Source organism: Heloderma suspectum, chromosome 6 (assembly GCF_057233095.1).
Source record: "Heloderma suspectum isolate Gila_16-S chromosome 6, 16-S_ref, whole genome shotgun sequence".
Lineage (NCBI taxonomy): Eukaryota > Metazoa > Chordata > Lepidosauria > Squamata > Helodermatidae > Heloderma > Heloderma suspectum.
In genome coordinates, this window is record NC_139463.1 from 50,911,664 (window position 1) to 50,916,161 (window position 4,498).

A 4,498-nucleotide genomic window follows, 5' to 3' on the forward strand; every position below is an offset into this window, starting at 1 on the left:
TCATAGGGCTTTGTATCAAGTCCCCTGATCATCTTTGTAACCTGGAGGAGGGCTGACAAGGAGCCTGTCTTAGGCACTTCACACGGCAACACTTCAACCCTTCTGAGTATTTCACACCATCTCAGGTAAGCCCATGAAAAGCAGCTCACGCGCAATGGCCATCACAATCTCTCTTTGTCAACTGTACTTGTCAGCCGCTCTCCACAGTCTCTGGCAGAAGGACGTCTTTCCCATTGTTGCCTGCTACCTGGTCCTTTTAAGTGGATATGCTGAGGATTGAACCTGGAATCTTGTACATGCAAAGCACTAATCTGTGCCCCTTCCCTCATACTTGATTGATTTAAATGAGAACTTAGATATTTTTATGATAACATCACAGAAAGGACTTTCACCAAACCAGGATGGGCAAGACTGCTGAAGTTTCCTTGGATTCTTGAGGGACTTTAAACTGGCATAAAGAAAAACTGAAGATGGCAAGAAAAGTTGCAAGAGATGGCCAGTGAAACTTGCATTTCTAGGGGAAAATCTGAAATTGTTGGATCTCAGCCATTTCTTATTGGATTATTTTAAAAATGGCTTTTAGTGTTCACCACATACATTCTCTGTAAAAAAAAAAAAAAAAAAGAGATGGTTGGAACAAATCAACTCAATTTTATAATGATTAGAATGGTCAGTCTTCCTAATGGCAGAATGCCACATGACTTCTTTGCCTTAACTATGGAAGGGTTCTTGCACCTGTACAATCAACTCAATATTAGCTGATTTTCTGTGAAATAATTAAGTGAGAACAGTTGACTGGACAAATACCCTTGTTAGGATATATAACCCTCTTTCTCCATGTAAGTATTCCAGGATCTGGAAGGGAAACACTTGAGGTTGGACTTCTCTGGCAACATTTCCTCTCTCTTTTTTCTGTTCTAAGTCTGCCTCATGCTTTTAAGGCCTTTAATAACCACATCTGTTTAGCTTAAACATGTATAAGATAGCAGGTGTCCTATGGCTGGGGGTGCAAACTGCTTGGGAGTGGCTGGGGTGAGTGTATTTGAGTTTGATGGCCTGTGGGAGTCTGCTGCCCAGCACTGAGCCTTGGGTCTATTTCATAAGAAGCACATTTCAGTCACAAAAACAGCTCTCTCTCACACCATACCAGATGCAGCTCTAACATCTTCCTAAAATCATATTCTTTACCATCGTAGACTCACATTAAGCTGTTATCAAAGTGAGAATTACCAGATGCCTGGGCTATTTTACATCTTTAACAGACACATTACCTGACACTTGGGATTCATAATCTCTCTGCATGAGCACAAAGAACACATCCATCACAATTAGCAGAATGTCTTGAAAGATATAAAGAAGATGGAAGAGTGCACTGGAGTAAGGCAATGAAAGCTGAGCCCCACAGGGGCAATATCTTGAGTTTCAGGCACAGATCCAGAACTCAAAGAAGTTGTGTGTTGAGGAGACTCCGCACGCAAAGAGGAGCAGGCTCCGAAGGGGCAGTACGTGGTATGCCAATCCCACCTCAGCCACAAACACACCACCAGTTGGCCTTGGCTCCTATGAGGATAATAGGATTGGCCTCTTCTTAGAGCTGTTACACGCTAGAACCTCAGTGTTGTTGTTGTTGTTGTCGTCGTCATCGTTGTCGTTGTCGTCGTCATCATCAATAAAGCTGCTTGTATATTGCTAGACATCCCAGGAATTCCAAGCAGTTAGGTAAAACCATACAAAATACAATATAAAAATCAATATAAAAACAGTATAAAACAATGAACTGCAACAGAGAGAACAGCTCTAGTAGCGCCCAATAATAGTCTTCAGAAACATGTAGGAAGAAAGCCAGACCATGGTCTTCGATGTCTACTAATGCCCAGAGTATGGGAAACAAAAAGAACGAACTTGAACTCTTAATACGGGAGGGAAATTATGACTTGATAGGTGTAAACTGAGACTTGGTGGGATGACTCTCATGACTGGAATACAGCAATTGAAGGATATAACTTGTTCAAAAAGAACAGGAGGAACAGAAAGGGAGGTGGGGTTGCACTGTATGTGAAAAATACATCTCTCTGCACAGAAATACAGGAAGATGAGCTTGGTAGCCCCATGGAGAACATCTGGGTTAAAATAAATGGAGCACAGAATAAAAGGAACCTGGTGGTCAGAGTCTACTACCAGCCACCCAATCAACGAGAATACGAGGATGAAACTTTTGAAAAGCAAATAGCCAATGTTTCAAGGAAGCATGACATAGTAGTAATGGGGGACTTAAATTTCCCCGATATTTGTTGGGGGACAAATTCTGCTAAACATGGCCCCTTCAAGAGATTCCTGACATGTGTGGAGGATAACTTCCTCCTAAAGAAAGTAGAGGAAGGAACTAGAGGATCGGCTATCCCTGACTTGATCCTAACCAACAGATATGACTTAGTGGGTAAAGTAGCACTTACAGGATCTCTGGGGGAAAGCGACCATAGAATCGTAGAACAGTATAGTAGGAAGGGATCTACAAGGCCTTCGGGTCCAACCCCCTGCTCAATGTAGGAATCCAAGACAGAGCATCCCTGACAGATGGCTGTCCAGCCTCATCTTGAATGCCTTCAGTGTGGGAGAGCCCACCACCTCCCTAGGGAATGGGTTCCATTGTCAGTCAGGAAGTTTTCCCTGATGTTCAGCCAGAATCTGGCTTCCTGTAACTCAAGCCCATGATTCCATGTCCTGTACTCTGGGATGATCGAGAAGAGTTCCTGGCCTTCCCCTCTGGGACAACCTTTCAATACTTGAAGAGCGCTATCATATCTCCCCTGAGTCTTCTCTTCTCAAGGCTAAACATGCCCAGTTCTTTCAGTCTCTCCTCATAGGGCTTTGTTTCCAGTCCCCTGATCATCTTGGTTGCCCTCCTCTGAACCCTCTCCAGTTTGTCTGCATCATTCTTAAAATGTGGTGCCCAGAACAGGACACAGTACTCCAGATGAGGCCTACCGTGCTGAGTAGAGGGGAACTAGTACTTCCCAGGATTTGGAAGCTATGCTTCTATTAATGCAGCCCAAAAGAGCATTTGCCTTTTTTGCAGCCACATCACGTTGTTGGCTCATATACAGCTTGTGATCGACAACAATTCCAAGATCCTTCTCACTTGTAGTGTTGTTGAGCCACGTATCCCCCATCTTGTAACTGTGCATTTGGTTTCTTTTCCCTAGGTGCAGAACTTGGCATTTATCCCTGTTAAATGTCATTCTGTTGTTTTCTGCCCAGTGCGCCAGTCTATCAAGACTGGATTACTCTAGGATGCAGCTCATCTGGCCCCAGAGAGTTGAACTCATTCAAAGTAATTAGGTGTTCCTTGACCATATGGCAGATTCATTATAACTGTGGTGGATTTTACTACAAGATACCCTCAGGTGGGGGCTCTAAGAACAGTGGGTGCTCCAGTCATGGCAGAGGTCCTGTTAAAGATATTGAGGAAACTAAGTTTTTCCACTGAGTCACTTTCAGCTCGTGGAAGTCTGTGCAAGTCTGAAGTGGCACAAGGTTTGTGGAAGTGTTGTAGAATCAAACATCTAGAATCTACTGCTTACTAGCCACAACCTGATGGCTTGGGAGAACAAGGGACTCTAAAACAGATGATTAAGGCCTCTGTGCAGATTTACTGTCTGCCATTCCAGATGTTTTGAAGGGCAATTGCAACATACATGACCCTGTCTGGAAAAGTGCTATGCATTCAAGTAGGAAACCAAGTAGTTCTGGAACTTGACCCCTTTGTTTCATTCAAAAAGCTAAAGGTCATTCACTTAGTGGTAGAGTGAGTGATATCCAGAAAACTGAGATAGAGGTCTACAGAGAACTAGGGAGTAATGTGCTTTTGACAACAGAGCTGTATCTTCAGTGGTGTGGTGATCCTACAGTTCAGGGGATTACGCACCCAAGTTATGGATCTCTGGAACCTTGCCTACTTAAGCATGGTTGGGCCTATCAGAGGAAATGGGAGGTCCAGCATAAGATAAAAGCTATCAAGAGGGGTGGAGAGTCACTTGATCAGACACTACAAGGTGTCGATCAGTGTTATCAAGTCTATTTTCAAAGACTTGGAACACAACTGTACTTCTTCAATATGAAGTCAGTGGTGACTGCACTGGATCTTGAGTGCCCCTACCTACTTACTACAGAGGAGGTAGATGCAGGATTGGAGCAGGGTGGTTACCAGGGGGAAAAGGGTGAAGCATCCTGACCCCAATCTCAGCCAAAAGTTATCCTGGCGAGAGGAAGACTACTCATCAGTGAGGACAGAGAGCATGGCGATCATGGGGGCAGTGGACTGGCTGCATGAGTGTGCCTGGAGGGAAGGATTCATCCTGTGGACGGATCATTGCATGTGGACCTGGCTTCAACCCAAGAAGAACACCAGTGTTGTGCTTCAGCAAAGAACTTGGAAACGGTGAGAATGCGGGTTGGACATTGTGCAGATCCCAAGAAAGGACAATTTGGTGGTGGACAT

The 4,498-nt window shown here is 44.2% G+C and overlaps 1 pseudogene; it reads left to right on the forward strand.

The window, feature by feature from the left end:
* The first annotated feature begins 3,626 nt into the window (after positions 1 to 3,626).
* LOC146340835 (metaxin-2 pseudogene) lies at positions 3,627 to 4,231 on the forward strand (annotated as a pseudogene).
* The last annotated feature ends 267 nt before the right edge of the window (positions 4,232 to 4,498 follow it).